The 25628-nt window shown below is 40.7% G+C and overlaps 1 pseudogene; it reads right to left on the bottom strand.

Annotated features, from left to right (window-relative positions):
- Positions 1–14528, bottom strand: part of LOC106700909 (E3 ubiquitin-protein ligase RNFT1 pseudogene) — a 56600-nt pseudogene extending 42072 nt beyond the window's left edge.
- Positions 14529–25628: the final 11100 nt, after the last annotated feature.

The raw sequence follows: 25628 nt of genomic DNA, 5'->3' as shown, positions 1-25628 counted from the left end.
AAAGAATTTGCCTGTAATGCAGGAAACTAGGGTTCAGTCCCTGGGTTGGGAAGATCTGGAGAAGGGAAAGGCTGCCAACTGCAGTATTCTGGCCTGGAGAATTCCATGGACTGTATAGTCCATGGGTTGCAAAGAGTTGGACACAACTGAGTGACTTTCACTTTCACTAGGAAATATTTATATTTATGTATATGCATGCTTATTAAGATATAGATGTGCATACATACACAGAAATGTACATCAGTATTTATTTTTGCATCTGACTCCCCATACTGAGAACTCTAAAGTGAAAGTGTTAGTCACTCAGTCGTGTCCAACACTTTTTTGATCCCATGGACTGTAGCCCACCAGGCTCCTCTGTCCATGGAATTCTCCAGGCAAGAATACTGGAGTAGGTAGCCATTTCCTTCTCCAGGGGATCTTCCCAACCCAGGGATTGAACCCGGGTCTCCCGCATTGCAGGTGGACTCTTTGAGTCACCAGGGAAACTTCCAACCCTAATCCTACACCACACGGCTCTTTTCCAGCTTTGTCTCTGTATTCATATTCCCTTCTGTTAGTGAGAAGCCTGGCTACCTAGCTCTAGTTACCCCATTATATTGACTTGTCTCCTCAATCCTCCTTGTTCCCTGCTTTTTTTTCTTTATGGACATATAGTTGATTTAAAATGTTAGTTTCTGGTGTAAAGCAAAGTGATTCAGACACATATACATTGGGATCCTAGGGGGCACTAGTGGTAAAGAACTTGCCTGTCAATGCAGGAGACATAAGGGACACAGGTTAGATCCCTGGGTCAGGAAGAGACCCTAGAGGAGGGCATGACGACCCACTCCAGTATTCCTGCCTGGAGAATCCTGTGGACAGAAAAACCTGGCAGGCTACAGCCTACAGGGTCACAAAGAGTCACACATGACTAAGCGACTTGGTGCAAGCACACACACACACACACATGTATGTATGTATGTGTGTGTGTGTATATATACACACAAATACACACACACACACACACACACACACACACACACACACACATGCCCTACCCTGGTTCAAACGGTGAAGAATCCTCCTGCAGTGTGGGAGACCTGGGTTCCATCCCTGGGTTGGGAAGAGCCCCTGGAGAAGGGAATGGCTACCCACTCCAGTGTTCTTGCCTGGAGAATTCCATGGACAGAGGAGCCCGGTGGGCTATGGTCTATGGGATCACAGAGTCGGACATGACTGAGCGACTTTCACTTTCATATATATGTATATATGTACTATATGATATCTAAAAATATATATGTGGAATCTCAAAAATAATACATATAAGCAGGAATAGACTCACAGACATAGAAAATAAACATGGTTACCAAAAGGGAGAGGGAGGAGCAAGAGGGACAAATTAGGGGACAAACTAGACTAGAGTCCTTGCTTCAGAGTATCCACAGGCTTCACTTTGAAAGAGCTGACTGCCCTTTATCCCAAACCAGCAGAGAGGTTCTTGTTGGAAGCAAGTGGGATGGGAAGAGAGCAAATATAAGAAGATACAAAATCAGCAAATTTCTTGAAGTCAAAGCCAACCTTTACGGTAAAGCACCTAAGATCAGCCGCCTCCTGCTTTCACGGTGCTGCTCTTCCCGGAGAGAAGTTTGAACTCTAGGGGAGTTTCAGCAGGATTTGTAGGTCTTGGGGTTAAAGGTGCCCAACTGTACACCCAGCCTGAGCTCTAAGACATAGAGCACCTCTGTCCCCTGCTGGCTGCTAGGTGTGTTGCATCTCCGGGCTGGTCAAGGCCCCTTTAGAGCACTGCCCAGTTCCTATCTGCAAAGGATTCCTCCTCGTGGGTGCCTTGCTAATTCTGTTTTTGTTCTATGGTCAGCATTTGCTACCTGGTGCCATCTGTTTCTTAATGGCAGTCCTTACATTTTTAAACCTCTTCATTTCCTTCTATTCTGGCATGATAGGTATTTCTACTGACTTTATATTGTGTATGGATTTCATTTCACTTGATCAGAAAATGAACCAAGAGAAGATTTGAGGTTACCTGTGTGGCTGGTTTTGATTTCTGTCCTTCTGGTCCTTTGGATGACAGACACCAGGTCTTGCTCCTTTGTTTATTAGAAGCCTTTCAGTGACCTATTCTCTGTATGCACCTGAGCACATGCTTTCTTGTGGTCCCTCTGACAGAGCAAAAGAACCAGCCACAGCAACAAAGCAGCAGAGGCCAAGCCCTAACTTTCTGTAAGAAAGTCAGGCCAGTCAACAAAATCCCAGGACAGCGGGCCACAAAGCCCAGTCCATAATCAGGATGTTCTACCTACTGAGCACGCTCAGGTGTCTGATCCCATCCCTTCACTTTGGTATTTCTATGGTACCTCTCACCCTGGTACCTTGGTAACCGGACTCATAGATTAGACTGGGCAAGCTGGGGAAGAGCAAAGTGCTTATAGGTGAGGAGCGGGCCTTCCAGTGCATTTACCTGCACAGACTGAGCAATCGCCACTGATTTCTGACCTTGCCAGGCACTGAACAAACTACAGTTGTGCACCACAGGTATTCTTCAAAGGAGATATTTTTCAGTGCTCTGTAGTAAATTAATTTTTGTTTTGGGATTGAGACCTGAATCTAATCGTTAATCCTCTTCGTGGAGGGAAACTTGTGTTGCTATTGCTAGCTTAGTTTTCTCTCCCCATTTTATATCGTAACTCAAGGACAATTGCCCCACCAAACAGGAACAATCTTGTCTATGTATTACATTCAAAAACAAAATCCAGGGTTTCTTAGTTCAAAGAACTGCTTTCTGCTCTTATTTCTCACAGCCAGCAGAGGGACCCCAGGGTAAGGCTCAGAGCCAGTGTGAGATCAGGCTACTTGGTTGTGGAGAAAGATTCCTAACTCTCTAGAGAAGTGACATTTCACCCTAGGGTTTCCCAGCACAGATAAAACAGGCTTGAGAAATAGAGCTGAGTCTCCTGGGACCCAGGTACACTCATCTCTATTTGGGACTGAGAAGAGCTTTGCAACCACATCCACTCTGGCCAGGGAAAGAGAAAGTAGTTTAGTGCTGCTTTGGAGAATCATGAAAACTAGAAGAGAAAAGCAGCCATATCCTGGACCTAGGCCATATTCATTGCTCACGTCACTTTCCCCACACAGAGCTGGTGTGGGGAAAGAAGACATGCAACTCAATCTCATGATGCTCTCTTGGTAAACTGTGCAAATATCCTATTCCTCATCAGTATCATTTTGTTGTGTGCTTAGTCATGTCCGACTCTTTTCAACCCCATGGACTATAGCCTGCCAGACTCTTCTGTCCATGGGGATTCTCCAAGCAAAAATACTGGAGTGGGTTGCCATGCCCTCCTCCAGGGGATCTTCCTGACCCAGGGATTGAAACCAGGTCTCCCACATTGCAGGTGGATTCTTCACTGTCTGGGCCACCAGGGAAGCCCAAGACTACTGGAGTGTGTAGTCTATCCCTTTTCCAGGGGATCTTCCCTACCCGGGATTCGAACAAGGTCTCCTGCATTGCAGGCAAATTCTTTACCAGCTGAACTACCAGGGAAACCCAATACTGGAGTGGGTTGCCACACCCTCCTCCAAGGGATCTTCCCAACCCAGGGATCAAACTCAGGTCTCCCACACTGCAGATGGATTCTTTACCAGCTGAACTTCCACTTGTCATATTTTTCTCCTTTTTTCGCTTCTTCCCTGTCCTACAGATAATGTGAAATTGTGTAGAAAGTAATCTTTTGACTCAAATAAAATATATATTTCAGTCATACGGACTACTCTGTGTGAATTTTGAATGGCCAGTGTCTAGTCAGAAATAATAATAATATAATTTATTGTATTATTATAATAAATGTATATTATAATTTATTATACTATTATTATACTGTGAAAACTCTGTAGAGATTTTTGGCATGCAGCAATGGCATCTTCAACCAGTCTCTATGTAGCTTTGCTAAAAGTTAACTTGAGGATTACTTTTACTTCTTAATATGAAGTAAGATTGATGAAGCATTAAAGGTTGTGGCACACTTCTCTTGTTTGGAGAACGCACAAGGCAACACCAGGGCCACAGAGAAACATAAAAGATGGTCCCTGAATACAAGAAGCTGACTGTGTTCCTAGGTGGAGGAGGAGACATAATCCGAAAAAAGCAGTAAAGAAATATCAAGTAAACTAGTGATAATACTGACAATCATAATAATCACTGTGTATGGAGTGCTTACTCTGTTCCAGGTATTGTGCTGAACACTTTATATACATTATTTTGTTAAATCTTCAAAACAGCTTTATGGACTATTACTATTCTCATCAGGATATGATTCCAGAATGAATACATCCGAAGACCATGTCTTTACATATTTGGTGATCTGTACTGCCTCATAAGAGCAGTGGGAATTCTAAGCGGGGAGATCAATGTGGCTAGAGAAAGCCTTCTTGGAAGAGAGATTCGTGGAGAGTGAGTGTGGTTGGAGGGGATGGGGAGGGAAGAAGGAAAGGGAATGACGTCACACAGGCAGAGATGTGAATGGGCCCAAAGCACGCTGGGTTCCCGGAGTCAGCCTGCTGCAGATGCGGTGTGCACGGACATGAGTGCGTGGGACCTGGTGGTCACAGGAGACAGCACACTGAAGCTAGGTTATGGGAGGACCTCCTCGAATAACGCCTTTAGAAACCTGGGTTGAAGAAGGTAGAGTTGGAGCCAGGACAGACAATAAGTAGATCACTTCAGTGAATCTCCATATTAGATGACGAAGATGAGTACTTGAGCTGCAGGTGGGAAATGACAACCAGAGGTGAAATGTTCCCAGTGACATCTGCCTAAATTCCGGCTCCAAGCACTTCATGTTCTAATCCCTATGAGAAAGTATCAACCACTCATATATTTTGCAACTTTGGTCTGGTCACCTAAAAATAATAACCGTCTCTGACAGACACTTAAGAAGTCTTTTTCATATACTTTTTATTCTCACAACAAAACCTTAGGAATTATCATCATCACCATCATCATTATCATCAGTGTGTTACCAAAGAGGAAACTGAAACTCAGAAAGCAAGAACTTACTAAGAGCCTCTTAAATACGAAATGACCAAGTCAAAAGATCAAACCCAGATCATCCTCCTCCAAGTCATTCCCTGATGTACTCTACAAACACCCAGCACTCTGCCTGATGTTGTGTTCCCAAAGATAAGTAACTCATACCCTCTGCTTTAGGAAGCTCATGGCAATTAAGCAAGTAAAACCATAGAATTGAGAACTGTAGCTGCCAATTATCTATCTTAAGCATCTTAACATTTCTAACTGGGATGGATGTGTGTCAAATACATGAGAGCACCTTTCAAAAGTAAAAAGGTTAATTCAAATGCAGTTTACTTCATCCCTTACTTCATGCATGAGAGCCGATGCATGTAGAAAGCTTCTCTTTCTATAGACTAAAAAGTAATGAGTCTGATTTCTATAGTTTTCCAAGAAAATTTTTCTCACGACTCTTGTTGCTTCCTCACAAGTGAAGAAGGGAAGCACCGAATGATACCAACCTGCCACCTGCTGGAGCAGAGGAGAACTAACCCAGCGTTCCAGGGAAAGCTGGTGACCAGTGTGGACCAACTAACAGCGGACTATTCTCTCCTGCAGATCTTAGAGCTGAGTTGACACGCTGCAACAGCTCCTGCCGCTCCTCTTTTCAATAGATTAAACTTGGTGAAACAGAACACCAGGAAGCTTTCAGGAAAGGAAGTTACAAGAGATTTGCAAAGAGTGGAGTCAGACAGACCTAAGCACAAATCTAATCTGGCCGCTTATTAATTGTGTCACTTTGAACATTATTCAGCCTCTCTAAACCTCATTTTCACTGTCTGTATATGAGATTGTGTGTGTGTGTGTGTGTGTGTGTGTGTGTGCTCAGTCATGACCAACTCTGCAACCCCATGGAATGTAGGCTCCTCTGTCCATGGGATTTCCCAGACAAGAATACTGGAGTGGACTGCCGTTTCCTTCTCTAGGGAATCTTCCTGACCCTGGGATTGAACCTGTGTCTCCTGCATTAGCAGGCAGGTTCTTTACCACTATGCTACCTGGAAAGAAACTAAATGAGATTACTGGCAATCAAATACAAGTTGACTGAGCAAATGAATCAAGAACATGCATGACTATATTTTTGTTGCTAAGATTAGAAAAAAATATATGTACAGTATCTATAATATAATATGACACCAAATCAATAAAATGATAGCCATGAGGTATTATCAATACTGTAGAGATTCATCAAGGAAGAGAGAAACTGTTTTAACCAGTTGCCTTTGTACACTTTTGATAGGACTTGCCATCCTAATGGCATGTGTGTCTGTGAGATAGAGACTTTAAAAACAGGTCTTGGGAGAATTTTTGGAGAAATAATCCATGGATTATTGTATTTATTCCTTATAACAACCTATAACTGAGATACCATTATACCCCACGTTGCAGATAAAGAAAATGAGGTTCAGCAAAATTAAGCGTAGCAGACACCAGTGGTCATTTACCCAGTAACCTCCTTTCTTGTTGGCAGCATTTAAATTTAGTTCAGTTGTGTGTCTCTTCCGAGGTGTCTGTGGATTGTACACAGATTCGGGAGGAATCTCATAACTAGAAACAAAGGATCTAGTTATGTTCAATAATTCATGAGATAAGGTCTGCCGGGGGGCTTCTGGGAAAAGATTACTAGCTAATAAAAAGAGATACATAAGAGGATAGTTTTCTTTTTCTTCCATTGGATGTTGTGTCTGACTGTGACTCAGAGAACCAAGAAAAGTAGCTTAAGACAATACTGATATATGAAGACGGCAGCGTAGAAAGAAAGTGTCTATCTGAGTTCTTCATGATGTCATCAAGACATTGAATTAACCAACTCTGTGGCTTAGTGATAAAGAATATGCCTGCCAATAAAGGAGACACGGGTTTGGTCCCTGGGTCAGAAAAATCCCCTGAAGAAGGGAATGACAACCCACTCTAGTATTCTTGCCTGGATAATTCCATGGACAGAGGAGCCTTGTGGGCTGAAGTTCATGGGGTCAAAAAGAATCAGATGTGACTGAGTGACTTAGCATTCACCCTAACCTTAGATCTTGGATGAGTTTATGAAAAATGAATTTGAGGTAATTTTTGTTTAATTCTCTCACACACAAAAAATCATTCTGTATTACACAGCTATACTGGAATATCTGGCATCATACTAACCCTGACTTCAAACGCAATTTTAAATGTGAGACAAAGTACATAAAGCAATTGCCTGAAGGCAGGAGACAGCAAACAAACACAGCAAGGAAAGCTCATGTTTATCTGACATATTTTCCTCATGTTATCTGAACTATTTTCCTAAAGACATTTACAAATTTAAAAATGGGGATATAGAAAACAACAGACTGGGTGAAAAGGCAGAGAAGTCAGAGTTTGGAGCAGTTTAGAGTTTGCTATTGGCGAGTGAAGTCCTAGGGAAAAAAAGAGAGGGAACCTAATATTCTGCATACGCAGTTCCCTAAAGTTATGGGTTCCTAAACTGAGCTTTCACAACCTGAGACTGAGAGAGAGAGAGAGAGAGAAGAAAGCACCTGCGTAGCTAAAGAGCTGATCAGAGATTTCTACCAGGGAGGCAAAGGTTGTAATTAAAGCCTTGCTAAAGGGGGAGTGTCTTGGTAAATATCCCAGGCTTTAAACTGAAATCTCAGAAGGGTCATTCCCTAAGAGTAAGAACCATTCCTTAAGAATAAAAATTGGACTTCACTGGAGGGCCAGTGGTTAAGAATCTGCCTGCCAATGCAGGCAGACATGGGTTGGATCCCTGGTCTGGGAAGATTCCACATGTCGTGGGTCAACTAAAGCCCACGTGTCACAAGTACTGAGCCCTCTGCTCTACAACTACAGAAGCTGGCACATCACAGAGCCCATGCTCTGTGACAAAGAGAGGCCACCGCAATAAGAAGCCCGTGCTCTGCGACTAGAGAGTAGCCCCTATTTGCCACATCTAGAGATGGCCCGAGCACAGCAATGAAGACCCAGTGCAGCCAAACAAAAATAATTAAATAATTTTTTTAAAAAGAATAAAAACCAATCCATAAAAAAACAAAGTAAAAAGTTAAAATAGATAAGCCCAAGAAGCATTCAGTTCAGTTCAAAACCCATAAAACTAAATTTTTACGACACTTGACTATTTGCCTGCAAGACGAAAACAACCTTGGAAGAAAATATCATCCAAAGTCCCTGTAATTTTTCATTTGGGACATCTGGCATTTAACCAAAAATTACAATGCCTACAAAATATAATAAAAAAAATTTAAAGGTTGAATTACTGAAATCCAAATGAAAAATATATTTAATGGAAAAAGATTTATAGGCAAGTTATATATTAACATTAACTGACAGGGGGTTTAAAATAACCATGATTAATATGTTCAAGAAAATGTAGGAAATGGTAGTCAAAATAGAAGAAAAGTTGAAGAATTTCAACAGAAAAATAACTCTATTTTAAAAAGAAGCAAGCAACTAGATAGTAAAATTTTGAAAGCACCAAAAGCATCAATTATGTAGAATAAATCAAATGAAAAATGACCAGGAACTCACACTGAAAACTACAGAAAGTTGCCTACGAAAATAAAAGAAGACCTAAATAAATGAAAAAAAAATATATCATGAACATGGAATTCAAAGACGTAAGATTGTTGTTATCAGCACTCTTCAAATTCATCTATAAATTCAAAGCACTCCTAATAAAAATCTCAGCAGCTTTTTTTTAATTTCTGGAAATCTGAAAGCTATTTGTAAAACTTATATGGAAATACAGAGGACTTATTATAACTAAGGCAATCTTGAAGAGGAAAAACTAACCAAGCATCAAAGCTAGACTAATTTTAAAAGTATGGTCTTAGTAAAGAATAAACAATAGACCATGGAATAGAATAGAGTTTAGAAAGAGGTCCACATGTATATGACCATCGCTTGATTTATGACAAAGGCATTACAGAAATTCAGTGGAAGAAGGATGGTCTTTTGAATAAATGGTACTGGCTCATATGGATATCCATATGGGAAAAAGGAAACTTGACCCTTTCTCACACCATACATAAAAATGAACTCAAAATGGATCATATACTTAAAAGTCCCTGGTGGCTCAGCAGTAAAGAATCTGCCTGCATTGCAGGTGCTCAGCCCTGTCTGACTCTTTGCAACTCCATGGACTGCAGCATGCCAGGCTTCCCTGTTGCTCACCATCTCCTGGAGTTTGCCCAAGTTCATGTCCATTGCATCAGTGATGCCATCCAACCATCTCATCCTCTGTCACCCTCTTCTCCTGCCTTCAATCTTTCTCAGGATCAGGGTCTTTTCTAATGAGTCAGCTCTTCGCATCAGGTGGCCAAAGTATTGGCACTTTAGTGTCAGCATCAGTCCTTCCAATGCATCACACAACACAAGGGTTCAATCCCTGGGTCAGGAAGGTTCTCTGGAAAAGGAAATGGCAACCCACTACAGTTCTTGCCTGGAAAATCCCATGAAGAGAGGAGTCTGGTGAGCTGGAGTCCATGGGGTGGCAAGGGTCGGACATAACTTAGGGACTAAACCACCACCACCATCACTTAAAAGTATAAGCTAAAACAATAAAGCTTCTAGAAGAAAATATAGGAAATACCTTCAAGACCTTGGGGGTAGGCCACAGTTTCTTACACAGGGCACAAGAAAATATTGATAAGTTGGTTTTAATTAAATTAAGATATTCCATTCAATGGACAACACTATTAAGAGAATGAAAAAAGAAAACTTGAGGCTGACACTTGTGCATGCACACATACAAGCACACACACACACATGCACACACACACATGCACACACACACACACACACAGACACCTGGCAAAGCATTTGTATCTAGAATATACTCTTCTCCAAAAATTCTATAAATGAATAAGGAAAAGACAGACAACACAATCTTTAAATTGGGCAAGAATCCTGAGCAGGTACTTCACAAAAGAGAACATCAAAATGGCCAACATACAACTGAGAAGATTTTCGGCATCATTACTCATAAGGGAAATGCAAATTAAACCACATCTTGATACCATATGTTGCTTGTAGTCCCAAAATATCAATGTTTCTCCTTGAAAAAGCAATTGCAAAACCACAGCTCTGAACACAGAAAGTGAATTAGAGTATGTGTCAGTAATTATAAACAGCCTAGTTTAACTTGAAGAGTGAGGTTTCTGTTGAAAGTGCAGTGAAATGAATTTTAATACCCCATTATAGTCATATCGGTTCCCTTGCCAGCCTAGTACAAAATGTAAAAAGCTATAACAGAAACCTTGCTCTTGTTTTTAAACATTACTGTACACAGTTAATGAAATATGTTCAAATTCACTTTATGATATTCAAAGTTGTGGTTTCTCATTGCTTTCTCATGAAGGAACTTTAGAGAAACAAGGCTGCACAATCTTTCAGAATAACCTCTCCAAGATGTGGGAATTTAGTCCCATTAGATGTGCTAACATTTCAAGAATATGTCTATTTACTGAGCAGTGAGAAAGTCTATTTATTACAGAGCAGCAAGAAGAACTAGCATGTGGAAATACACAACATTTACACGGTCTGGGACTGAGACATGGAATCGGGTAAGCTGTGGATATGAGAAGCGGTTTGCACACATGTCCACTGTCACTCTGGCCCCTCAGTGCCCACTGCACTTCTCCATTGTCACTGGTTCTCAAAGTGGTGATCTTTATGATGTCTTATCGCACATAGTCGGACACGACTGAAGTGACTTAGCAGCAGCAGCAGCATGTCCTATTTCAAAAAGAGACTGTTTCCATTACCCTATGGTTGGAAACTACTTTCACGTTCTTTAGTATTGTGTAAGGGAACGTGCATGGAACGGAGAAACTAAAGAGCCAGTGGAAGCATGGGTTAATTCATTGTGCATCACTTAGCAAACCAGTACTCTCTGAAAACTGCAAAATGTCTCAACAATATCTGCTCCATCCTGTCACATGCTGCAACATGGTGAACTTTGAGGAACTTATACTAAATGAAATAAGGCAAATATTGCAAGTACTTAAAGCAGTTAAGTTCATAGAAAAAGAAAACAGAACGGTGGTTGCCAAAGACTGAGAGGCAGGGGAAGTGGGGATTAATGTTTAATGGGTATAGAGTTTAAGTTCTGCAAGACGAAAAAGTCCTGGAGATTTGTTACATAGCAATGTGAGTATGCTTAACACTACTAAACTCTACACATCAAAATGGTTAAGATAGTAAACTTTATGTTTTTACTACAATTAAAAGTAAAAGAAAAATGTTATAAAAATAGAATATCTGCTCTCTGGGGTCTTCCAACCACAAGTGATTGTTCTTTCCTTTAAACCCCTGGAGTTCTCAAGTTAGGGTTCAAGACTCCTCTGTCCATGGGATTTTCCAGGCAATAGTACTGGACTGGATTGCCATTTCCTTCTCCAGGAGATAGAATTAAGGAGTTGCTTAAAACCTGAATAGAAAACTATTTTCACTAACCTCTAACTGAAGGCAGCATTTACTTGTCACAAACCACAATGGCAATAGATGCAATGTGACTGTCACCAACAGAAATCACAAATATTCTCATATCATATATATCCTGTAGATATCTCATAATACTGGTTATGTTCAGTCCAACTTCAAAATTACTACAGTTATCAAAGCTACTACTAAATCGTGCTATGTAATGTGTCAAAGCAGATGCTTATATAAACATTTTAAAACTTTTTCACTATATTGCTATATAATTGGTTTCCTTTGCAATTCTATACTTGTTATCTTCATCATTTATCCTAATAGATTCTATAGATATAAATAAATTCTAATAAAGTCCATAGTTGAAGAAGAGGTGAATAAAAATGAAAACAGGACATCAGAAGAGGAAAGATGGGCAGGGACCACCAGAGACAAAATGTAGACTTAATTTATATCTATCCATGCATAGAACATTGAACTTTTAAAAAGAGAATATATTTCTCATTTCTGATGACTGAGGGGGCTAAGGGTGCAGTTGGTCAGAGAATAGCAGCTAATTTACAAATCACATTGGGATAGTGAGTCAGCCCAAGCACTCAGCTAGTGCCCCATACTCACTTATTGATTAGGATTCAATGAATGATCTCCACTAACTCAACTATTTGGTTTTTCACCAAATAAGAGAACTTAAGAATTCTGATTTGGGTCTCTGCTTATCCATGGCAAGCATAGAATTTTATAGACAAGAATGTGTCTCATGCAAACAGAATTATGTAAACAGAACTTAAAGAGGCTGATTACCTCTTGTGGAGCCTACCCTTGCCAGAAGGGGATTCAGAGATCACCAGAATCACTTCTTGTTTCCATCAAATATTTTTAGTAGGCTAATAATGAAAATCGCTTCACTCATAGCTCAGTCTATCAAGCAAATAGCTAAAACCTCTCCCAGTGTGCTTTTTGTATCTTGAATTATAACGAAGAGAACATGACAATAAAATAACAATGATATTCCTAACCCATAGAATTTTTGTTTGTTTATTTAACTGAGTAAAGGGAAGCTTTAGCTTGTTTGGAGAGTCAGAGATTTATTCAGATTCAGCCCTTGAAAATTACTGTTTTGTCTCCCTAAACCTAGCCCTGCTAAAAATTTCATTGTGCAAATTGAGTTCTCTTTTTTCTCCTCATTTCTCAGTTTGGATTTCAATAGAATTTCTTTCCCTGAGGGAAAGAGAGGGAAGTGTCAGCATATAAGCTCTGGAAGCTTAAGTCCTGAAGATAGGTGAAATATTCCATCAAGCTAAACTTGCCTAAAGGCTGATCTGTTGCTGCATGTATAACTCCTTTAGCAAATCTCGCACAGACAAATAGGACAAATTAGGCCAAGGAAGGATTCAGGCATTATTTCACTCAGAACCATATAAGTTGGGTTTACTTGGTACCAAAAAGATGGTCATATTAGGGACCCAAAGTCTACCATCAAACTAGCTGTTTAACATAATGTAGACCAAATAAAATACACAATGACTAACTAAAAATTTAACTTTCTGCTCTGTAATCTTAATATAAATCTGTTCACCCTAATATCATTTTCAGGAGGAAGACAATATATTTTTTAAAAATTGTGTCCTAAAAATATTGTGAAACCAAAAAAGGGATTACTGATAACATACAGCCTTTGAAAACTTATCTGGGACAACTTCATGTGAAAACATCCTTTTTGACAGGATGTAAAGGAAACCCCCAAACCCTTGATGTCATCAGATTGTTGATGCTGCATTCATGCATCACAGTGTTGCCTCAACCAGCCAGGCAGTAATCCAAACTTCCTTATTCTTCTTCCTACAAATAAAAGAAAAAATGTTTTCTCTGATGATTAATGGTTTAGTTATCAGCTCTCTGGTTCTGTTTGTAGAAAGGACTATGGTTAAGATAACTTTTTGTTCTAATCTGATTTACGATTCATGACAGGGAGAATTCAAGGGTTAAAGTTCTCCTGAGAGGAAAAAGAGATTACAGGCAGAGTTAGAGAGAGAGAAGATATATAGATCATGCCTGAGAAATGCCAGACCATCTTCAAGCAGCAGAGGATTCCATCTGAGCCCCATCTCTCTACTCAAGGGTTGGATCTGAGTCCTATGGCCAACTTTATCAACCCTTCATCCCCCTGCCTTAATCTCCTTCAGAGATAGTGTCCTTCCAAAGCCCTCGGGTATATTCATTCCAGCACGTAGAAGCCTGAATTATAAGCCCGGACACCCACCCCAGTTCAGGCTCTGTCAGAGTCAGACCCAACTTGGACAGCTGGTGTATTAGCATAAAAATAAGAAGGCAAGAGTCCTGAGTACCTTGCTGGGCAAACAATTCATTTCAGTTCAATAAGTATTGATAGAGCATCTGCCACGTGTAGAGCAGGAGACCTTGAGCCCACATCCTGTGATCCCAAAGTTCACCATTATTTCTTCTATACCACACAGCCGAGGCTAAACTACTAAGGCCCCACCTCTACCCCAAAATAACGCTGGATGCTCAAGTGGTAATAGCCCTGAGAGTTGAGTAAAATATTATTTGAGCCTGTATGTTTTTCATCGCAAGTGTTCCCAATCAACTCCCTCAGTCACTGGAAACCCGAATGTGGTCACTGGTGAAGTAGGTCCTAACAGGTCTATAAGAACAGGTGTTATCAGAGTATCTGCACAGTAGAGCCTGTACTCAGCAGCTGTAGAGCTGAAATTGCAAAGGACCAAGGAGATCTTGGGTACTCAGGAAGGAAAGAGCAACTGTAGACTTTCCTCCACCAAAAAGAACATCAGGAAAGGAAGAATAGACCTGTTTGAAGAAACATCACAGTTGGGACTTCCCTGGTGGTCCAGTGGTTAAGAATCTGCCTTCCAATCCAGGGGACATGGGTTCAATCCCTGGCCTAGGAGGATTCCACATGCTACAGGGCAACTAAGCCCGAGTACCACAGCAACTGGGCCTGCGCTGCAGAGCCCACGAGCCACAACTACTGAAACCTACGCGCCCTAGAGCCCATGTTGCGCAACAAGAGAAGTCACTGCGACGAGAAACCCGCACACTGTGACTAGAGAGTAGCCCCTGCTTACTGTGACTAGAGGAAGCCCCACACAGCAACAAAGAGCCAGCACAGCCAAAAATAGATAAATAATAACTAAAGTTAATTTTAAGTATATATGTGTGTGTGTCTATATATATATGTATATAAGAAACATCATAGTTGTGCTTTCCATTGTGTTATCTTGCATTTAAGAATTGAAGGATGTAAGCATACATATAGGCTAAGAAAAAGAATTTTGAGGAGAGGAAAGGATAAAGTTGCAAAAGAGTTGGAATGATTGATGGAAATAATAATAGTAAATGTACTGTAATAAGAGAATTACTATGAAAAGCGTTGCTCTCAGAGCTTGACATATTTAAGTGAACTTAATTCATTCCAAAATTTTATGAGAAACTTGCTGATATTATTCTGATTTCACAGATTAGAAAATACGACCTAGCTTAAACAGTGTCAAGTTGTAAGACTTGGGTTTGAACCTAACCAATCAGGCTCCAGAGTCCACACTTTTAATGGTTGTGCAAATCTGCTTCTCTAGAGAAAGTTTTTACGTAGGATGAGGTGAACTAATGATAGCCTAGCAGAAGGATATAAGGAGAGGCTAGGGAAAGAGCTAGACATTTAGAGGCATAGGAGAGAAAAGTTGAGGACTTTAACATGGAATGGCTAGGCTGATTCTTAAGGTCCCTTTTATTCAAAATCATGCTGTCAGCACAAACACATCAAAGGAAATCACCCCTCACTTACTATGACAGAGTAATTCGTTTTCCAATTAATCTACCAGCTACAATTATTTAAACAAATGTATGAAAACCTGTGACGGGGCCACAAATCGATAGAACTTATATGTATTCTGTTCCTGTCTGTTCTGATTCACACATACTTATCATTAGACATCCTAAGGAGGGACATTCGTGTCCTGGGATCTACCTTGAGATTGTTCAATTTGGATTCTGATGTTTCCTGTAGAGAGGATCAAAGGTGTTGGCGCAATGGACTCCAAAAATTCTGAAAGTATGCTCAATGTTTTCATTGGAGAGGTGAAATAGAAGGCATTGATTCATCATGGAATGTGGCAGAATATGGTCACACCTTTGAGAGACTCTAAATCTTGAGAACTCAACTCCAGAATATTTTAAGAAGGAAGCTGGTGTGGAATATCCAGCGCTAAATGATGTGTTTCAAACAAGTGCTAGAGGAATTCAGAAAAGATAGCTAAGATAGTAGTAATTAACATTTATTGAGCTCTTTTAGATCCTTTAGGTATGATGGTAAATCAGTGCAAAAACGGAAAGAAAAAAACAACTTGTAGCATTTGCCAGTTTCCTTGGTGTAAATACTCCCATCACAGCCAATTTCGAGCTACCAAACGCCTCACAGAATTCCTGAACATCTTTCAGTCAGCTCTAAAGGGCCAGGAGAAACTGGCTCAAGCACAACCTGGTTTTGTTATCCCATCTCATCCTCACAACAAGCTGTTAAGGAGGGTACCATTATTAGCTCCAGTGTACATATTAGGAAAAATACTCAGAGGTTTAATAATTTACACAGGTGCACAGAGCCAGAGCAAAGCAGAACTCTGAGGGAAGCTCAGACTGTATGGCTCTAATAACATCTAGCCGTGGGCCTACTCTTTACTGAAAAACAGCAATGGCGATTCAAGGCAGTAATGATTGCTAGTCATTTAACCAATTTCCACCTTGGTTCACTTCTATTACAGATAGATTTTCTGAGACCCCTTGGGGACTTTAGATTTCTAGGTTTTTACTCTTCAGTAGAAAATCTCTGTGCAAAAGCCCATAAGTGTATATTTTACTTAGTATTTGAAAAGTATTCTAGCCCTATGCTACCAAAGGATGGCCCAACTACCAGCATCATCTGGGTACTTGCTAGAAATACAGAATTTCTGGCTCCTACCCAGATCTACTCAATTAGGATCTATATCTTAGGACAACTCCCAAGTGATATGTGTGCCTGTTAAAATTCAAGAAGCTTTACCTACAGGATCATACCGGGGCTCTCATCTACCAAGAGGGTCTCACATTGTGTGATGTTCTTCTTGCAGTTGGCAGAGACTGGCACGGTTACAGCAATGCACTTGATCTTGTCCTGTCCCCTTTGTGGCCACAGACTATGGTCACAAAACGGAGAGACTCCACAGAGTGAGACTTTGGCCTCATTAGCAACATTTCTAAGAAAACAGCTACAGGTTTCTCTTCCATTAACCTGCTTAGTAACCTCAAATTTTTGTTTTTCTAACTCTACAAGAAACTTTGGAGAGCCAAGTTCAACTAGATGTCTCACAAGGATTTCCTCTCAGAAAAATTAATGCAAAGAAAAATATCTTCTAAACACTCCAGAGTCTGCCAGGAAGGGGAGGAGGGGAGCAGTTAAGATTGCTGAAGCCAGGCCGCCTATGACTTGCCAATTTAATTCAAACCACAGGGCTTCATTTGAACTTGGCCAATAATTCATGAGTTGAAAATAGAAGGAAAGAATATGTGGCCAAAGTTATAACTTTTAAAAAATACTTTTGAGATGTTCAGCAAGTTCACATCCACAGATATTTAAAGGCAACGGGAGTTGGGTTTGTATTAGATTTTATTTTCTGTATTTTCCCAAATCCATTGTATTAATGGAGGAATAGCCAAAATCCAGATGCAACTGAATGTAAATCCTCAATCTTTCCAGTTGAGATGGAATCTAAAATTGAAATAAATGCAATTTAGAGAAAGAAGCATTTCAAAAATATATATTCTAGATTTCAAAAGACCAAAATTATTCTAATGTGTGAACACCTGTGGTAATAATAGCAATGCCTACCAGCCAGTACTAGCTTCAGTTCAGTTCAGTTCAGCTCAGTCGTGTCTGACTCTTTGCGATCCCATGAATTGCAGCACACCAGGCCTCCATGAGAAGGCAATGGCACCCCGCTCCAGTACTCTTGCCTAGAAAATCCCATGGATGGAGGAGCCTGGTAGGCTGCAGTCCATGGGGTCGCTAAGAGTCGGACACGACTGAGCAACTTCACTTTCACTTTTCACTTTCATGCATTGGAGTATCAAAACCCACTCCAGTGTTCTTGCCTGGAGATTCCCAGGGATGTGGGAGCCTGGTGGGCTGCCGTCTCTGGGGTCGCATAGAGTTGGACACAACTGAAGCGACTTAGCAGCAGCAGCAGGCCTCCCTGTCTGTCACCAACTCCCAGAGTTCACCCAAACTCATGTCCATCGAGTCGGTGATGCCATGCAGCCATCTCATCCTCTGTCGTCCCCTTCTCCTCCTGCCCCCAATCCTTCTCAGCATCAGAATCTTTTCCAGTGAGTCAACTCTTCGCATGAGGTGGCCAAAGTATTAGCTTAAATACATCCAGCTCGAATAACAAGGTGAGCAACTCCTTTACATTTTTCATCTGGGCAAGGTAAGCTAGCAAACCTGTCTCTTAAAGAGCAGAGGAGCAGCATTAGTCAATAGAAAAGAGGGATAAAAGGAAGAGCATTCTTCATGCCCAGTTATGGGGAGGGTCAATCATTCAGAGATACTTCCCCAGCCATCTGGTGACCAAGAAAAGCACCCAAGCCCTCTGAAATGCCAGGAAGCCACAGAAGGGCCCTCCTAAATCATCCCTGAACTGAAAGTTTCTCATAAATGGGGGTCTCATCTCTATTTTGGTCATCACCATGTCCCTAGCACCAAGACCATTGTCTGATACACAGTTAGTGTTCATTAAATATTTATCATATAATTGATGAATAAACTCATTGCTACAGATTAACTTGAGCATGCTAGAAATGCCCAGTACTCACCAAATTCCCATCATGATGTGCGTGAGAAAGAAAAGGTTATAGTAGTTTGGAAACTAAAAATAAAAGGAAAACAGGACAAAGCCAGAGATGGGGTGTCTACACTACCCAGGAATGCGACTGTGCTTACTGGATAGAGGACAGAGAGAAATACTGACTCTGCAGACAGAGGCTTCCATCACCTACTTCACCATTTTGCAAAAAGTTGGGTTTGTCCATTTGGGCACTTAACATTTAGTGTTCAGCAAAGCAGTATCTGGTACTGGCTACTGATTGTGTGCGTAGCATTGTTTTGGTGCTGTGAGAGAAGATCTGTCTTTCAACTGCCTTCTGGGAATGTAGAACTTGGTTGAGAGTATAAAACTAACCTGATTATATCACAGGCAAATATCAGTCAGAGAGGTGTCCATATGTAATGTATGACTGAGTGCTAAATAGGGTAAGGCTGAAATTTTCCAAGTCTTTTTCTCAGACAATTTCAACCTTACCCTATTTGTAATTAAAGAATATTCTCTCTTTGTAATTAGACAATATTTTGAGTTCTTGATATGTTGAGTCCCTGACACATAGTATGTGTTAAATGTTTGTTTGGAGGAGTAAGACCAAAGTGATATGAGAATTGTCCTAAGGATAACACACACTCATATTTTATATGCAGTATATTTTATAGGGAGAGAGTTCATACTGTTGTTTATGAGAACTGGGTATAGTTGGAAATCTAAAGTGATAGGCATCCTCAGTTTTTAATAGTGTTCTTCCAGGATTTTATAAAAAATAGAGTTCAGAGTAAAACAGTGGAATTCTTAAGTATATGGGCTTTCTTGTTGTTGTTGTTTAGTCACTTAAGTTGTGTCCAACTCTTTTACAACCCTATGGGCTGTAGCCCACCAGGCTCCTTCTGTCTATGGGATTTCCCAGGCAAGAGTACTGGATTGGGTTTCCATTTCTTTCTCCAGGAGATCTTCCTGACCCAGGGGTCCAACCTGCATCTCCTGCATTGACAGGTGGATTCATTACCACTGCGCCACCAGGGAACCTCATATGGACTTGCTTATTAATAGAATAGGCCTTAATTAGCTTTTGATCAGTATCCAGATTTTAAAAGAACAGATTTAAAAGTGCTTTATAAAGTCCTTGACTCCAAGGACAGCATCAAGGACTCCTTTATCATGTGGTCCACTGTTCTTCTCTACAGTTGAGAATATTCTTGAGCAGCCACTGCTTCTTCATCCCCAACTGTGTGGTTGTCGTAGAAGCATTCAATCAAGGTCAGGGAGCTTCCAGGTGAGAAGGAGATGAGGGGCTAGAAGTGGCAAGAAGAAATATATCACCAAGAAGAAACTCCAGTTCCACAGAGACCTAGGCTAAGGCAGCCTGTGCATACATGCGTGCGTGCATGCGTGTGTGCTCAGTCACTTCAGTCATGTCAGACTCTTTATAACCCCATGGACTGCAGCCCGCCAGGCTCCTCTGTCCATGGGATTCTCCAGGCAAGAATACTGGAGTGGGTTGCTGTGTTCTCCTCCAGGGGGTCTTCCCAACTCAGGGATCGAACCCAAATTCTTTACCACTCAGCCACCAGGGAAGCCCAAGGCAGCCGGTAGATTGATAAAAAAGAAAGGTGATGCTTGAAGAGTGGGTGATTAACTCCTGGGTTACATAATAGTGATGGTAACAATGAAAATGATGATACTGGCTTCTCTGGGCTCTTCAGTCTTCCACGATCTTCAGTATGGCCATGTTTCCTTTCCTCCTTCTCTACCCTCTTTCAAATTGTGGCCCATTAGTCCTGCTGACAATAAGAAATATGGCTGAGCCAGTCAGCTAACTAGACTTTCCTAAAGATTCTTCCAAGATCCTGTAAAATAGCACAGGCCAATAGAAATAAAGTGCAGGCCATATGTGTAATATTAATTTTCCTAGTAAACACATGCATAAAGTAAAAAGAAGGTAAAATTAATTTTAGTGATTTATTGTATTTAACCCAATATGTCTAAAATATTATTGTCGTAGTATGTAATTAATCACTGACTCAATGGACTTGAATTTGAGCAAGCTCTGAGAGATAGTGGAGGACAGAAGAGCCTGGGGTGCTGCAGTCCATGGGGTCATCCATACAACAACCCTATGAGATAAATATTTTTTATCCTCATTCATAACTGTGGTTAAGTAATTTGCTCAGTCTCACAAAGCTAGAAATGTGCTAAGGTAGAACTTAAACTCAGAGCTGTCTGATGCCCAGGCCCGTCACTGCCTGCATGCTGCCATTGTAGCTCCTACTTCCTTAACATGAGCTCATCCTGGTGAAGGCTCTGGTTTCACCTGAATAAAATGTAGGAATACCTGAAACCTCTCTGGAAGTTCACCCTCAGTTTACAGCACTATCAGAATATTATTGAAACATGGCAGCACATCTGAAATTCACAAATACATGGGTTTTTGTTTACACAGGAAAATGTCAAGGTTATCAGAAGAACTCACCAGAAAGTTCTTAGGAAGAAAGTACTCCAATATGCAATGGTTAATTGAGTTCTAACGCAACATTGTCAGTGAACAACAAATCATCAACTTTGGCAAGGGGAGTCCACCAATGAAGTCCTTCATTCACTAAATATTCATTAGCACTCCCTTTGTGCCTCACCACTTCAGTGTTCTTGCCTGGAGAATCCCAGGGACGGGGAGCCCGGTGGGCTGCCATCTATGGGGTCGCACAGAGTAGGACACGACTGAAGTGACTTAGCAGCAGCAGCAGCAGCAGCAGCAGCAGCAGCAGCAGCGTCTGGACTGGGGTCACACAGTGGACAGAGTAGCCAAGGGTCTTTATGAAGTTTATCCTCTACTGGAGAAATGTCTTAATCTGAGTTTTCCCAGAAGAAGATCCTGGGACAATGATTCCAATGCAAGTGACTTATTGAGAAATACAAGAAATATGAGAAGGAAAGGTGGATGGGTGGATGTCATACAGGAGGGGAATGGCAGCCCATTAAAAGAATGTTATTAAATCAGTTATTGCAGGTGGCAGCAGAGCTTAATCCGTAAAGGGAAATGTTGGGAAATGGTGTGAAACGGCACATGTCAGAATCATTATATCTAAACCGAAAGCAGTTAGAGCTTATAGACCAGCTCCCAAGAGTCACTGGTTGAGGGCCGCTCTGGGCTGGGGGAGGGAATGAAGAGCTCCCTGGCATTTCTGGCCTAACCCCCAGAGCTGGCAAAGTGGCCTTCAGCATTCTGGAAAAATGCCCTCAGTCCAGGATGTAGACTCAGGCATTTAAAAGTCCATTGAAACACTCTGAGAAGTCTGGGGAAAGACAGCTCAGGGATACAGATAATGAAGACATAATGAAATGCACAGTAATTACAGATAGTGACAGTCACAGAAGGAAAATGAAGACATTTTATTAACTGCAATTGGAGTTGGGCAAGGAGTCAGCTTACACAGAATTCAGAGTTTGGGTAAGGCCTCTCTGAGCTGAGACCTGGATGGTAGGAAGAAACCATCGTGGTAAGAGTCAAAGGAAGAGAAATTTAAACCAAACTTATGCAAAGTGTGAGCCACCACTGGTGCGAGCTTGGCTTGTCACCAGTTCAATACAAGATATGCTAAAAAACTGAGAGTACTTATAAACATAACCATTTAGAAATAGCTGCAGTAATTAAGCATTGCCACACCTCCAAGCCTGTGGTAAGGGGCTTGTCTCCACAGTCGTGGTGTAGACCATTTTGAGTGCTCTCGCACTGGTATGGAAAGTCACACACAGTAGAGTAGTGGTAAATACATGATATTTTAAGCTTAGTTTGTTAACTACAATCTAAATGTGTACACAAATATAAGAAAAATAAGCACTTATTTATTTTTCTTTCTTTCTTCTCTGGCAACCATCTGTTTGTTTTCTGTGTCTATGAGTCTCTGTTTTATTATGTTTGTTCATTTGTTTTGTTTTTTAGATACCACTTGTAAGTGAAATCAGTACAGTATTTGTCTACTTCTGTATGACTTATTTAACTTAGCACAGTACCCTCCCAGTCCATCATGCTCTCTCAAATGACAAGAGTTCATTTTCTATGGCTAAGTAATATTTCATTCTGCATCTATATCTTCTTTACCCATCCACCTATTGATGGACACTTAGGTAGTTCTATATCTTGGCTATGCAATGAACACAGGGGTACATGTATCTTTTCAAATTAGTGAGGTTTTTTCCTTCAGATAAATACTCAAGAGTGATATTGCTAGATTATATGGCAGTCCATGGGGTTGCAAAGAGCTGGACACGACTGAGTGACTGAACTGAACTGAACTGATGGTAGCTCTATTTTTCATTTTCAAGGAATCTCCATACTGTTTTCCACAGTGGCTATATCAATTAACCTTCCCACCAATAGTGCACAAGATTTTCCTTTCTTACACATACTCACCAACATTTGTTACTTACTGCCCTTTGGCTAGTAGTCATTCTGACAGACGGAGAAGGCAATGGCAACCCACTCCAGTACTCATGCCTGGAAAATCCCATGGATGGAGGAGCCTGGTAGGTGCAGTCCATGAGGTCGCTAAGAGTCGGACACGACTGAGCGACTTCACTTTCACTTTTCACTTTCATGCATTGGAGAAGGAAATGGCAACCCACTCCAGTCTTCTTGCCAGGAAAATCCCAGGGACGGGGGAGCCTGGTAGGCTGCTGTCTATGGGGTCGCACAGGGTTGGACACAACTGAAGAGACTTAGCAGCAGCAGCAGCAGCATTCTGACAGATGTGAGGTGATATCTCATTGTGGTTTTCATTTGCATTTCTCTGATGATTAGTTCGGAGAAGGCAATGGCACCCCATTCCAGTACTCTTGCCTGGAAAATCCCATGGATGGAGGAGCCTGGTAGGCTGCAGTCCATGGGGTTGCTAAGAGTCGGACACGACTGAGCGACTTCACTTTCACTTTTCACTTTCATGCATTGGAGAAGGAAATGGCAACCCACTCCAGTGTTCTTGCCTGGAGAATCCCAGGGATGGGGGAGCCTGGTGGGCTGATGTCTATGGGGTTGCACAGAGTCAGACACGACTGAAGTGACTTAGCAGCAGTAGCAGATGATTAGTTATATTAAATACCTTCATGTGACAGTTGGCTATCTGTATGTCTTCTTTGGAAAAATGTTTGTTCAGATCCTCTGCCATTTTTAAGTCAAGTTATTTGATTTTTTTTTTATGTTAAGTTGTATGAGTTATTTTAATATTTTGGAAATTAATCACTTAGATATATTTTTTGCAAGTATCTTCTCCCATACAGTGGGATAACCTTTTCCTTTTTTGATAGTTTCCTTCACTGTGCAAAAGATTTTTAGTTTGGATAGTCCCATTTGTTTGATTTTACTTTGGTTTCCTTTGCCTGAAGAGAGAGAGCTAAAAAAATATTACTATGACCTTTATCAAAGAGAGTACTACCTATGTTTTCTTCACACTTATTTATTTTTAAACTTGCTATTTTCATTCATTTTAATTTTTTCAAGGGTGTTTTAAAACATTTTAGGATAACATTATTATTTAAATTACAGAAATGTATTTTATATTGCTTATTCTTTGAGGTTTGTTGAGATATGATTTAGCAATATTCACCCTATTGAAATGTTTATTTCTCTGAGTTTGTGAAGTGAATAGAGATTGTATACCATCACCATAATTAAGATAGAGAGTATTCTATCACTGCAGAAGTTCTTTCTGGTCCCTTTGTACTTTTTTCCCTCCCCTATAGAAAACACTCCTCTGATTTCTATTTTCTTTGTATCTTTTACAAGGATTCCTTATAAGTGGAGATATGCAGAATGTAGTGTTTTGAATCAGGCTTCATTCACTCAGTCAAGTGCGTTTTTAATATTCCATCATTCTTTGATGTATAAGGACTCAATTCCTTTTCATTGCTGAGTAGTATTCCAGGATATAGGTGTACCACAGCTTGTTCATTCATTTACTGGTTGTTGAATGTTTGAGCTGTTTCCAGTTTGGGGTGAAAATAAAATGCTATTAACATTCACAAATAGGTATTTGTGAAAACATATGTTTTCATTTTTCTTAAGTAAATGCCAGAGACTTGAATTTCTGGGCCATATTTATCTTTACTTTTTAAGAAACAGTCAAACTTTTATAAAATGGCTGGGTTATTTTGCATTCCCATCAGCAATGTGTCACAGTTCTAGCATCCTCACCAGCAAACAGTATGTTTTTAGCTTTTCAAAGACATTCCAGTAAGTGTGTAGTAGTATTTCATTGTGATTTTGATTTAGCCTTTCCTAATGAGCAATATGAATTGTGAACTTCCTGATTTTAGAAAACACAGAGGAACCAGAGATCAAATTGCCAACATCCATTGGATCATAGAAAAAGCAAGAGAGTTCCAGAAAAACATCTATTTCTGCTTTCTTGACTATGCCAAAGCCTTTGACTCTGTGGATCACAATAAACTGTGGAAAATTCTGAAAGAGATGGGAATACCAGACCACCTGATCTGCCTCTTGAGAAATCTGTATGCAGGTCAGGAAGCAACAGTTAGAACTGGACATGGAACAACAGACTGGTTCCAAATAGGAAAAGGAGTACGTCAAGGCTGTATATTGTCACCCCATTTATTTAACTTATATGCAGAGTACATCATGAAAAACGCTGGACTGGAAGAAACACAAGCTGGAATCAAGATTGCCGGGAGAAATATCAATAACCTCAGATATGCAGATGACACCACCCTTATGGCAGAAAGTGAAGAGGAACTCAAAAGCCTCTTGATGAAAGTGAAAGTGGAGAGTGAAAAAGTTGGCTTGAAGCTCAACATTCAGAAAACGAAGATCATGGCATCTGGTCCCATCACTTCATGGGAAATAGATTGGAAAACAGTGGGGGCTCCAAAATCACTGCAGATGGTGATTGCAGCCATGAAATTAAAAAATGCTTACTCCTTGGAAGGAAAGTTATGACCAACCTAGATAGCATATTCAAAAGCAGAGACATTACTTTGCCAACAAAGGTCTGTCTAGTCAAGGCTATGGTTTTTCCAGTGGTCATGTATGGATGTAAGAGTTGGACTGTGAAGAAGGCTGAGCGCCAAAGAATTGATGCTTTTGAACTGTGGTGTTGGAGAAGACTCTTGAGAGTCCCTTGGACTGCAAGGAGATCCAACCAGTCCATTGTGAAGGAGATCAGCCCTGGGATTTCTTTGGAAGGAATGATGCTAAATCTGAAACTCCAGTACTTTGGCCACCTCATGTGAAGAGTTGA

Source organism: Bos mutus, chromosome 20 (assembly GCF_027580195.1).
Source record: "Bos mutus isolate GX-2022 chromosome 20, NWIPB_WYAK_1.1, whole genome shotgun sequence".
Taxonomy (NCBI): domain Eukaryota; kingdom Metazoa; phylum Chordata; class Mammalia; order Artiodactyla; family Bovidae; genus Bos; species Bos mutus.
The sequence above is the reverse complement of the archived record's forward strand: the minus strand, read 5'-3'. Positions and strand labels throughout refer to the sequence as shown.